A 12,552-nucleotide genomic window follows, 5' to 3' on the forward strand; every position below is an offset into this window, starting at 1 on the left:
AAGGATGTGGACACATTGAAGAGTCCTGAAAATGGTTGTGGGGCTGGGGGACAGGACTGGTGCGGAGAGGCTGAGGGAAATGGGCTGATTGAGTCTGCAGAAGAGAAGACGGAGGGGGATTGAATAGCAGCCTTCACCTCCTTGCAGGGGGGCTGCAAAGAGGATGGAGCTGGACTGGTCCCAGTGGTGCAGATGACAGGACAAAGAGCAATGGGCTTGGGCTGCAGCAAGGAAAGTCCGAGTCATCATACAAGTCCTCCGAGCTGTCCTTGTGCCAGGCCTCATAGTCTGCGGCAGAGCTGTCTGTCCACTGCCAGTGCTGGCCCTGCAGACACAGGGTGGGAAGGGAGTGGAGACGCACTGGGACAGACACGGTGTGGGGACGCGGTCAGGAAGGCCAACCGCACCTTGTCGTGCATCCACAGATGCATCTCGAGCAGGTCCAGGGAGGTGATCCTCCCCCTCTACGCGGCACTGGTCAGGCTGCAGCTGGAGTACTGCGTCCAGTTCTGGGCGCTGCACGTCAGGAGGGAAGTGGACAGCATGGAGAGGGTCCAGAGGAGGCCACTTGCATGATCCGGGGGCAGCAGGGCAGGCCCTACGAGGAGAGGCGACAGGACCTGAACCTGTTCAGCCTTCACAAGAGAAGGCTGAGGGGGGATCTAGTGGCCTGTTACAAACTAGTCAGGGGGACCAGCAGGCATTGGGGGAGTCCCTGTTCCCCCGAGCACTGCCAGGAGTGACTAGAAGTACTGGTCTCAAGCTGGCAGAGGGGAGATTCAGACTAGATATCAGGAGGCGCTACGTCACAGTCAGGGGCAGCTAGGATCTGGAACCGACTTCCAAGGGAAGCGGTGCTGGCTCCTACCCTGGGGGTCTTCAAAAGGAGGCTGGATGAGCACCTTGCCGGGGTTGTTTGACCCCAGCATCCTTTCCTGCCACGGCAGGGGGTCAGACTAGATGATCTGCTCAGCTCCCTTCTGACTCGACCAACTATGAAACTATGACGTCGGCTGCTGGGGATTTATGGCCCTGTGCGGCGGAGGAGCCCATAGCCCCACTGCCCTGGCACAGGAACCGGACGTCCAAGCCCGTCACCGGCTCCCAAAGCAAACAGAGGCAGGAATCTGCCCGCCCCGGCCAGTCTCCCGCAGCCCAGCCCAGCGCAGGGAGAGCCACGGTCCCCCACTCATGTCCGCCCACGATGGAGAGGCTGTCCCGGGCCGGGGCGGGGGGCTCCACGGCTTCGCTCCCCCCTACCACTATTTTTCCTTTGGGTTTGTGTGCTCCACGCTGGGAGCCCATCCTCACTGGGGATGTGAGCAGAAGTGCCCATGCCCTGCGCGTCTGGGCGGCCCGGGGCAGCTCTCCCCGAGTGGAGACAGGTGCGCCAGTGCCTGGGTCCAGCCAGGGAGACGCAGCGTGAGCGCTGCTCTCACGTTGGGGTTTGCAGCCCCCGGGGCTCTGTCAGGGGTTTACGGCACAGCAAGGCACATGATGCAAGTGCCCCCCGGTCCAGACTACAGACCCCCCCTGGGCTGTGGGCAAAGCACGGAGGCCACGGGCTCGGGGCCAGGAGACCTTTCTGAGGAAGGGACGTTGGCCAGATCCGATTCCCGAGGGCAGCATGTTGCGGGCGGGGAAGCCGGTGCCCTGCGGTCCATGCGCATGCCTGCAGCGGGCAGGGGCGAGGTGGGGGTTGGCTGGGGGGGACCCCGAAGTGGCAGCACCTGACAGGAGATTTCCAGGGACGTGCTGAAGTGCTCAGTTCCCACGGGGACTCTGCTCGCTGTCTGGGACCGTGCCACCCTAGCCGGTTTGACCGCTCCAAATAATGCATTGACTGTCCACGCGCTGCCCGCTGCCAGCCCCGCGGCGCGTGCTGTGACTCTTCCTTTCCCGGCTTGCACGCAGCTTTGCTGAGCCTGGCGTCCTACGGGGGCACGAGGGATGGGGGTTGTCCACCTGTTTCCTATAAATTCTTCCCTTAGCTGTGGGGGGTGCTTTGTGACCAACCTCTTGCATTAACATGTACCTAATCAAAGCATAGACAGATGCATGCCATTAATGGTTGCATCCCTGTGCTTAGGGACCTGGGGCAGATCGAGGGCATCGAAGGACCTGAGGAACGGACCGACCCACAAGAGTCGGGAGATGCTGGGGTCCCGGGGGTGAGTGTGTTTCTTGCTCTTCGGGTCGGCTAAACTTCTCTTCAGCTTTCCCGTCAAGTGATTTCTAGAGAAGTCATGGACACCTGCTCTCTTTCTTGCACAAAGCAACCCCTTCAGTCCTAAGCTGGGGCTAGAGGCCTTCCCGTGAGTGTGTTCCCAGGGCCGGAGTTGCAGGTGGCCTGACCCCTGCTTTGGGCGGTCTTGAACGACCCTGCTCCAAGTGTGCCTGTGCCAGGTGGATTTGGCTGTGACCTCCCTGTCCCCTACTACTGATTTCTGGTAGTAGGACTGGCGTTCGCTCAAGGCCCTTTTAGCAGTCTACCACCTCGAGGTCCGTGTGCCGGCACATCAGGAGCCTCCTGGACTTCCACAGGGCGCTCCTGATGCACGACACGAACCGATGGAAGCGGGCCGGCGGGCTCCCCTGGCGTTTAGTCGGGCGTCCGTACAGCGCCGCCTCGCTCGACAGCTGTCCGACCCTTGTCACTGCTTTGCAGAGCCGCTGTACCTTCTCCCGCCCCTCCTTGGTGCACGAGCAGAGCCCCCGGAGTCTTTGTATATATAGAAAGACGCAGATTTTGGGGGTTTTTTACAAATAAAAACCAACCCTGTTTCCAGGTGTCTGAGACATGGTGTCCGCGTGTCTGACTAGTGCCCGTTTTGCAGCCGCCGCCTGGCTCAGCTCGTGTTTGCAAATCTGCCTGGAGCAAGAGCGTCAGGTGGGCCTGGCCCAGGCGATGGGGGCCAGATGAGAGCCACGCAGGCTTAGGCTTATCAAGGGCCACCCTTGTGAGCGCTGCCAAAGACAGAGGCTGCCAGAGTGAGCTGGCTTGGGAATGGGCCAGGAGGAAGTGGGGGGCTGGGTTTTCCCTTCCCACAGCCAAGGGCAAAGGCTCAGTTTGCAAACTTCAGGTTTCTTCATAGGTCCTGCCCCGAGGAGATGCCCTTCTCAACTCTCCCTCTGTCCCACGCTTCCCGTGCCCCTTTCCTCCAAGCCCGTGTCCAGTCTGGGGTGGATCTGGCCGAGCTCTCCGCTCCCACCGCAGCTGGTGGCCACGAGCCCCCACTTTAATGCCACGTGGGGAGAAAAGAGCAGCTTGGTGTTTGTGGTCAACCGACACCTGCTTGGCCCATGCAGTGACCCCTCATCCTTTTCCGGGTAGAGACGGGCAATGACCGATCCCCAGGACTTTCTCTTGGCCATTTCGTGCGTTAATAAAGACTGAATTTAAAAACATATATTCTCACAGATTGTGTTATGGTATAGGGGCGACGGGGGGGCATATCATAAAGATAAAAAAAAAAGCAGCCTGGCGTGTCCAGATCACCACATTTTTTAAGACTAAAGGTGGTGGGTTGTCTTTTAGTGCTGACTATTTTAATACAGTTATATTTTACTTTATACACGCACTATTTTCCTTAATCTATTATTTAATTTTTAATACAGAGGACTTACTTATTGTATCATTTCATTTATATTACAGAGAGCTTATCAGGTGGGGAAGCCCCAGGCCATTTTACCACAATAAGGTAAAAATGATTTTACAAGGATTGGGTTATTTGTGGCAGTGTTGCTATAATCACACTAAGTTATAACAACTGTTTGTTTGCAACCAGAACCTCTTCTTCTAAGATAGAAAAGCAGAACAAGCACATACAGTCATGTTTTTATCCGTTAGTAAAAGGTAATTTTTCTGAAACTCTGTGTTTCCTGTGGGAGGAGAAGCTGCGTGTAGGGGTGAAGCAACTTTTAAATGTGCAGTGTGTGAGGCAAGTGGATTCTCAATGCTGAGATGTAAATGTTATATTTCCTAAGTGATCACACACACCACTCCCGAAGAAGAGCGGGGGCCTGGGCAGAGACTTCTAAAAGCACAAGCAACAAACCCCCAAACCCCAGAAATGCAGATCATAACACCCAAGGATCAGAAGACCGACGGGACAGAACAGAAGGGTACGATCCCTCAGAGGAAAACAAGGCACATACCTCTGAGAGAGTCAGATGTAAAAAGACTAGGATGCACACCCCCAAAACAGGTGATCTGAACCCCGTGAATAAGAAACCCAGGACTGATTGCTCACACAATTTACAAAAAGAGGAGAGTCTTTCTCCTTTTTTGAAAGATCATAATTATTGTGAAAAAAAAAGCTTCCTGTTAAACTGTGCTTCCTTGAAAATTAATGAATTTGATATACTTCTACCAAAATAGAATTGCACATTTGACCAATATTTTCTTTGTTATTGCAGCACTGAGAATCAAGCCATAGGCGTAGGGGTTTTCACACACAATTCTCCTGACCGTGAACGTAAGAAACGCCCCGGCTCAGGAGAACGGCTGTCGGTACCAGTGAGGACTGAACTGTAGATAACCAGCAGCACTGGGAAGAGCACAGGAGTGAACTCAAGGGGGTTATATAGATGCTGAACTACAGTTGTTGGCATTCCCTTCAGGTACCAACATCTGAGAGTTTGGATTTTACAGAACGTTGTTTTTCTTAAAGTTGGCAATTATTTTCAAAATTCCTTGCCTCAGCCATGAAATGATTGCTTAAACCTGTTCAACAGGAAGCTAGGTACCAAGCAATGTGCACTTCACTGACGTCCTCTTGGTATTTCTTGGTGAGCAAAACTCACCCCTACGCCGAAGTCCTAAGCATTATTTAGAGATCTTCTTGAGCACAGCAGTGAGTTTACATAGTGCTGGGCCTGTCCGTAAGGGACGGATTCAGCCTAAGTCATTTAACTAGCTTCAGGGCCAGCCCTTACTTCTTTTCTTTAATAGTAGCAGTGGTGGTAATGACTTATTTATTAGCATCACAAGAAAGAAAGAAGTAACTAAAGTCTCCATTATTCTTAATTCTCATTCAGTCACATGCTTCTGAAATACATGGGTACCAGCTACAAACAAGCAATGGCCTTCTGAAGAACTTTAATTTTCCTAGGATTCACTTATTTCAAAGTCAGTCTTTTGCAGTCACCCTTTTAGAAGAAAGTATAATGTCAACCTAAAGGCATGTTTATAAAAATCAATCCTCAGACTGCCTTCTTGTGCTTAAATCGCACTCAAAGACTCGCACCAGTTACACGGTTTGTTTTTGACCAGGTCATTGTAAAAAAAAAAATGCCTATGGGCACATTTTTCAAACACACCTAGTTGACTTTGAAACTTTGAAGTTTATGTCCCACTGACTTTTATTGAGATTCAGGTGTTTTTAAAGGTTCTCCTGTATTACCATGGTAAATACAATAAGAGAAATCTTCAGCTGGACTCAGCAGAGCTTTCCTCACAAACAGCTTAGAAATCTGAACCAAACACTCCTGCAACTAGCCCTGAAGGCACAGGAACCACACAAGTGCAAAAGGTAGCAGTCGTGGTACCGGTGCAGAGTTGAGGATGAATACATCTTTAACACCTTCCTGCTCTTTACCTTCCTGTGCTGTGACATCAGCAACAAGGCTGGCATCATAGTGAACTTGAGGATTATTCTTTAAACACCCAACATACAAGCTTGATGCCACCAGATGAAATTGGTGGGGATATCTGGTAGGAAAATCCCTTCGAACAATAGTTCAGTAGCACTGGAAAGAGACCTCAAATTCATTAACAGAGAGAGAGAAGGTGGAGTGTCCCCAGGGCTATGCAAGGTGTATACTCTTAAGTTGGCCCAAGAAAGGGGCAAAAGGAATACAGTTATCAAAGCTAACTCTTGGGAGGCCTTCAAAATATTTGAAGGGGGCTGTACACATTTTCAAGAATAAAAGGATGCACTCTAAACTAAGCTCGAGATAAGGAGTGCACTTACCACTCTACCCGGTGGCTTCACTTTTGCCCTCCAGTGCAACAGATGTGGAAGGAGAATAGACATTGGTGCTGACGCTAGCATCACAACACAGACAGACATCGAATGGGCATGGAAAAGCAGCTAAATATCTATGAAGTACATGGCTTGGAATCAGATGAGATTCATAGATTCATAGATGTTAGGGTCGGAAGGGACCTCAATAGATCATCGAGTCCGACCCCCTGCATAGGCAGGAAAGAGTGCTGGGTCTAGATGACCCCAGCTAGATACTCATTTAACCTCCTCTTGAAGACCCCCAGGGTAGGGGAGAGCACCACCTCCCTTGGGAGCCCGTTCCAGACCTTATTCATAGATTCATAGATGTTAGGGTCGGAAGGGACCTCAATAGATCATCGAGTCCGACCCCCTGCATAGCAGGAAAGAGTGCTGGGTCTAGATGACCCCAGCTAGATGCCTATCTAACCTCCTCTTGAAGACCCCCAGGGGAGGGGAGAGCACCACCTCCCTTGGGAGCCCGTTCCAGACCTTGGCCACTCGAACTGTGAAGAAGTTCTTCCTAATGTCCAGTCTAAATCTGCTCTCTGCTAGCTTGTGGCCATTGTTTCTTGTAACCCCCGGGGGCGCCTTGGTGAATAAATCCTCACCAACTCCCTTCTGTGCCCCCGTGATGAACTTATAGGCAGCCACAAGGTCGCCTCTCAACCTTCTCTTGCGGAGGCTGAAAAGGTCCAGTTTCTCTAGTCTCTCCTCGTAGGGCTTGGTCTGCAGGCCCTTGACCATACGAGTGGCCCTTCTCTGGACCCTCTCCAGGTTATCCACATCCCTCTTGAAGTGCGGCGCCCAGAACTGCACGCAGTACTCCAACTGCGGTCTGACCAGCGCCCGATAGAGGGGAAGTATCACCTCCTTGGACCTATTCGTTATGCATCTGCTGATGCACGATAAAGTGCCAGTGGCTTTTCTGAGGTGGTATGCCAACAGCGAGGCAGTGCCTTGAAACTTCAGCGACTGCGTTTGTGAACAAAGTTTTTTCTGAGCAGCATTTCTGTTTGTTACATCTTCCTTAACGCGGGAGGGGAAGGAATGGTTGCTTCTTTTTTTATATGTACATATTTTTTTAAATGCTTGTTTATGTTTAAATGCAGAGGTACCATTTATTTTAGGGTCCTGGCTGGTTCCATGGTGAATACCTTCAGGTAAAAAAATCTTTTTGGGGTTGTGGGGCAATTTTGTTTAATCATTTACACAAATGTAATAGAGCAGAACTTGACTTCCTCACTCGAGCATTTTGCACAGGTGCCAGGCACACGTCCAGAAGGGCAGTTGTGATGTTAGCTCTGAGAACTGGTGGTATGTTAATGTTGCTATCTTTTCCATGCAGGCCTTTTGGTAAGAGATAACTTATGGTCTTCTTTTTTTTTTTTGAGGTCTGTTTTATCTTTATAACGCAAGTCCCCCCCACATCACCCCACCCAAAGTCTCAACGTCTGCTTGGAGGTCCTGGGTCTCCTCCAATTGCCTGTTCATAGGCTCTTCCCCAACAGGGTCAGGCGTCACAAAGAGTCTTGGGGCAAGGAGTCGGGTCTCCTCCTCAAAACTATTTTTACGGTAATGTTTTCTATAAGGGGGTGTAGTGAGTGGGTCTACAGGCGTTGTGAAAGAATCCACATCCACCCTTGCTTGCCTTAGCACGGTCTCAGATAACTAGAGGGGTTGTTTGGGAAAGCAGATAGACCTGGTGGGTTTGCCGCCTAAACCCCCACTCCCGCCCCCCACTGTACTCAGTCCAATTGGTTCAGCATCGTTCTTGGGAGGTCGGAGGTCTCTGAAACCCCCTCCAATTGGTTGGGGGTGGTGGGGCGGGTTGTTAGAGGGGTCACATCACTACCCTGCCACCCCACAGGCCACGCCTGTGCTCTGGCGTGGGGGTTAGAGTGGCCTGGGACCTGATAGGCCATAACAGCACCACCTGATCTAGGGCGGTTCTTGCAGCACGAGGGGTTGGGCTTTGAGGGTCTGCCTGGGTTGTCCTTCTGATGTCATGAACCATGCAGTGTTGGTGTCACACACCACGTGACTGGGGTCAGGAGTGGAGTTGCGATGTCACGCACCATGTGACTGTGGTCAGGGGGCGGGGTGGTGACATCACACACCATAAAAGGGGAAAGGGGGCAGAGCAAATGGGGCGGGACTTCCGGTCCCGCCCATCTGTCACATTTGCATTGAAGGGCAGAGAGCCTAAGTACTACTAGGGCGGCTAGGATCTGGAACCAGCTTCCAAGGGAAGTGGTGCTGGCTCCTACCCTGGGGGGCTTTAAGAAGCGGCTCGACGCCTACCTGGCTGGGGTCACTCGAGCCCAGTTTCTCTCCTGCCCAGGCAGGGGGTCGGACCTGAAGGTCTGCAAGGTCCCGTCCGACCCGACTTCTCTGATTCTGTGATATGATGTGATTCTATGAAAGCAGCTGCAGAGGCAGTGCGGAGAATGAAATGGAGACATATTCGAGGACTGTCGCCCGTGCCATGAGCACAGGATGCCCAGACACGGCCGTGGCTCGTGCTGGGTTTCTACACTGGATGGTAACGCAGAGAGACTCCAAACCTCACCATGAGCAGAGCTTGCACGGCTGGCGCAGTCCGTGGCCGTGTCGAAGGCTGGAGTCCTGCTTCGTCAGTGCACCCACCGTGCTGGGGGGGGAGCCTGTTCCTTCCAGGTATTGTCCAGGGTGGGAGGATGCCGCTCCTATTACATGAGGTTTGGCAGGAAAGCAGAACCACGACATGCACTGAGCGAGAGGAGGAAGCTGCTCCTGTGGGGCACGGAGCCAGGTAACACCCCCGGGGAAAAACACCTTCACCTGTACATCCACAGTGCCGGGCTCTGAGCGAGCTCCCCTGGCTCAGGGAACGGACCTCGGAGTCACTGTAGACAGGTCTCGAACAGCATCAGCTCAGCGCGCAGTAGGGCCAAAAAAGCCGATAAAATATCGGGAACAAAACAGACACCGTCATCCTGCCAGTGCACAAAGCCACGGCATGCCCACATCTGGGATACTGCGTGCATCTCTGGTCCCACCACCCCAAAAGGCGGTAGCAGAGCTCAGAAAGCTGCAAGGAAGGGCAGGAAAAAGCACGAGGGGCCTGGAGGAGAGACTAAAAAGGCTGGGACTCTTCTGTCTGGACAGGAGGATGCTGACAGGGTAGGATGGAGGTCTGTAAAGCAATGCAGGGTGTGACCCCGGGAACGGGGAAGCATTACTCCCCAAGTCCCTCAACACCGAACCCAGGAGGCACCTGCTGCAACGAGCAGGAGGCAGGTGTAAAGGTAACCAGAAAAAGTGCTTTTCACACAGCGGGTCTCAGCATCTCCAGTGCCGGTGACCCTGGGCTGGCTGCTCCTGGTCCCTGCCCTTCTCCTCCTGGCACCCGCCTGGCAGGTGTCTCTGCTCGTCTGACCTTGGGCTGCACGAGGACTCTTCTCTCTGTCTCCACAGTGTCAAATCTGGAGGTGGACGGATGAATCCATGGTCGAGGATGTCTCTTGGGATAAAGGACAACCCCATAATTTTGAGCACTGTGCAGTGCTGTCCGCTAACACAGGTAAGCGAGAGGCTCCGGTGGCCGTGCATCACCCCGGCACCCCGTTCTGCCCAGGCGGGGTCTGTGATACTGATGCAGCCAGCACCAGGATCCCTGGTCTCTCCCCTCTGCCTCCATCTCTGGAGGGGAAGGAGGAGAAAGCCCCTCGTCTTGGCTGGCATGACTCCCACTCGACAGCTCTCCGGCGCCCATGTGCTCTGCTTCCCCTTGCCCCATGTGCAGACACACGTGGTCATGCCTGGCCTCCCCGGGGAGCCTTTGCTAAGCACTGAAAGAGAAGGGGCCCCGAAGAGCTGTCGTGGGTGCTGGGTGGTGCTGGAGACCATGGAGGAGACGCAGGCCCTCCGTCACCCCAGGACGGAGAGCAGGCAGAGCAAGGGGACCCTAGTCCACGTGGGGCTGGAGCGGGGCTCGCTCCGACTCCTGGGGCTGATCTCACGGGGCTGTTACCTTCATGAGCACTTGCCCACTCGCTCGGTACTTGAGGAAGTGTCCGGGGGTGCCCGACTGTTCATGAGCGTGGGAGAGGTGAGATCCTGAAGCGCTTTCGAGAGAAATACAACGCTACCTTAACGACCCTGCTGAACCATTGCAAGGTACGGGAGGTGGTAAGGGCAAGAAACAGCATCTCACCTGTGGATTTACTGTCAGGCTATGTGGGGGCAAATGTCCCACAAGGACCTGCAAAAGCAGCACAGAGACCTGAACTGGCGGGTACCCACCGGGCACTCCCTGTGCAGGCATGGCGAAACGGTGCAGGGCAGAGGTCCATCGAACTGCCCAAGACCGGCCTGCCGCTGGTAGGCAGAAGCCATCCGCCACCTCTCCTGGGGCTGCCCATAGCCAGGGAGGTGGGAGGAAAGTCTGTGCACTCATCCTGGTGGTGACAGGGCTCAGAGACCTGGCCTGGGAGGTGGTCCTCTACGGGCCCGGCCAGACAGCAAGGGACCCGGCAGCTCCCTTTGAGCAGCTCATCTCCTGCTTCAGGTCTGCCCAGGGGAAAACCAGGAATCTGCTCATCACCAGACTCTCGGACCCCACAGTCGAGGACTGGATTAAAATGAGACTAAGTGACACATGCTGATACTGCGCTCCAGTGGCGCAATAGGTTAGCGCACGGTACTTATACAGCAGTACTTGTGAAGCAATGCCGAGGTTGTGAGTTCGAGCCTCACCTGGAGCATGGCCTTTAAGTTTGCCAGGGTCTGGCATCAACTTTTTCAGGGGCAGAACCTCTGAGTTGGGCAGTGGGTGTGGGTACGGGTATGGAGATAGGTGCACGGGCACGCAGATACACAGTGCGAGCTGTGTAACAGGTTTTTAGTGTGCTTTGAACTGCCAAGTGAACCACAGGGGCCACTTGGCAGAGTGTTGGAGGTGGAGTATATTATATTATATTATATTATATTATATTATATTATATTATATTATATTATATAAATAAATATTTTTGCAATATCAGACCAATACAGCAAACTACACTGGATTTTAGCCCACAAGAGGCCGACTGCCCATGGTCTTTTTTTTGCAAAAAAAACCAAAACAAGCACTGACCTCGCTTTGCCCAAAAAAAAAAGACCATGGGCACTCGGCCTCTTGTGGGCTAAGATCCAGTGTTAGTTGTTTGCTGTATTGGTCTGAAACCTGAGCCGAGATGGATTTAAAATGGCACTGTGTAGCGGAGGGCGCACCCCAGTGCAAATGCGGACAGGACTCCCTACGAGAGCCTCGGCTTCCCGCTGGCCGGCTCCCAGCTGGAGGATCTCGGCTACGCGCCGACTTTCTGGAAATGGGGGACTCCTTCCTAGCTTGCATATGAAGGTGAAGCTCCATTCGCAGGGGTAGTCGTGCCACTTCTGGAAACCTAGAAACAACCAGGCACGGCCAGTTGGGGAGGCCGGCAGGGCTGGCCCTGCACTGCTGGGCTTCCCCTGCTCCGTGCCCCCAGGACAGCCTCCCAGCCCCGGGGACGTGCCTGAGGAGGAGGAGGCCGGGAGCAGCTCTCCTGCAGAGAGATGCTGCAGCGCAGGCGGGTGTGGAGAAAGCTGCTGCTCAGCCCTTGCCCAGCTCACACAGCCGCCCCAACCCACCCAGGACGGTACACGTCTCTTCCCTGCCAGCGCTGGGTTTGCAAACTGCCCCCTCGCCCTTTGCTGCTGTGCGCCCATCCCTGGCACAGACCCCTCCTGCACCTTTCATCCCCCCAACTCCTCCAGTCCCGTCCTGGGTGGTGCAGCGCCCGGACCCGCTCCTGCTCCCTGCCCGGGGCTGCAGCTATGGTTTCCTCCCAGGGCAGCTCTCTCATATTTTGGAAAAATGTTCATGTTCCAGGTCAAATTAGCCGGATCAGCTCTAAATCCTTCGAATCATTCAAAAACCATACGTGGCCCTACTATCTGCAAGTATCCTCCACCCCAGACTTGCCAGCCTGGACTTCAGATGCTTCCAAATCCATGCACAAACCTGAGCCTGGAGGCTTGGGGTTCAAATGCCCTGAGTTTCTCTTGCCCTTAGCCCTTAGCTGACACACGTGGGCACATGGGGACAGGCCCCAGCCCGGTGCTTGGGGCCATGGAGAGGCACGTCTCACAGGCTGCACCCTTCTCAGGCTGGCGCAAAGTCCTGCTGGTCTCCCATTGCCCCCTCTACCCGGGGCAGGGTGGCTTTGTTTGCCCCCGGCAGTGAGACGACATGCACTGACCTTGCTAGCAAAATTTCCTGGGCCGTTCTTGTCTGCTGTTGTTTTCTTGTGGGGTCTGGCTTTGTGCAGCCTAGTCCTACAGGCACACTGCAGCCACATGCTGGGTAAGCCACGTGTGCATGGTGTCCGGCGAGGCCGGCTCTGGTCCACGCTGCAGCAGAGCAGGACGTGCATGGGTCGGTGCTTGCATTAAGCAGTACTGTGGTGAGGACCACGGTCCTCAGCAGGCGACCTGTCTGCACTGCAAGCTATGAGTCCAGGCATAGACACTGAAAAGG

General features: G+C 53.9%; 1 non-coding gene across 1 annotated transcript; it reads left to right on the top strand.

The window, feature by feature from the left end:
* Positions 1-10,663: 10,663 nt before the first annotated feature.
* TRNAI-UAU (transfer RNA isoleucine (anticodon UAU)) lies at positions 10,664-10,756 on the top strand. Its single transcript is given in 2 exon segments — positions 10,664-10,701; positions 10,721-10,756. It is a non-coding gene; the product is annotated as a tRNA-Ile (tRNA).
* The last annotated feature ends 1,796 nt before the right edge of the window (positions 10,757-12,552 follow it).

The sequence above is a fragment of the Alligator mississippiensis genome, chromosome 4 (assembly GCF_030867095.1).
Source record: "Alligator mississippiensis isolate rAllMis1 chromosome 4, rAllMis1, whole genome shotgun sequence".
NCBI lineage: Eukaryota > Metazoa > Chordata > Crocodylia > Alligatoridae > Alligator > Alligator mississippiensis.